Raw genomic sequence first — 444 nt, 5'->3', positions numbered from 1 at the left:
GTTCGGTGCCAGCCTGAACACAGTGTACCATGTCCTCAGCCTCTTTGCCAACCTTCATTCTGAACTCCTACCTCTTAACCCAGCTACTCATACATCCATTTGCCCAGGACAGGTCTGGCTTACACCTGCTACCCAGGTGTAATTATTATTTTTTTCCCCTTTCACTCAAAATTGTCCCAGTTTGGACACTCCATATTAATACAGATGGGTCAGGTGCAGGCAGTCAGGAGAGACTAGCTTGATGATACCTATAGCATAACAAATGAGTTAGAGTTGGCTCTCTGAAGGTCTTTATTTTTTATTTTATTTTTAGTTTTTGAGATAGAGTCTCGCTCTGCCACCAGGGCTGGAGTGCAGTGGTGTGATCTCAGCTCACTGCAACCTCCACCTCCCAGGTTCAAGTGATTCTCCTGCCTCAGCCTCCCAAGTAGCTGGGACTACAGG

This window comes from Colobus angolensis, unplaced genomic scaffold, assembly GCF_000951035.1.
Source record: "Colobus angolensis palliatus isolate OR3802 unplaced genomic scaffold, Cang.pa_1.0 Scaffold20, whole genome shotgun sequence".
NCBI lineage: Eukaryota > Metazoa > Chordata > Mammalia > Primates > Cercopithecidae > Colobus > Colobus angolensis.
The sequence above is the reverse complement of the archived record's forward strand: the minus strand, read 5'-3'. Positions refer to the sequence as shown.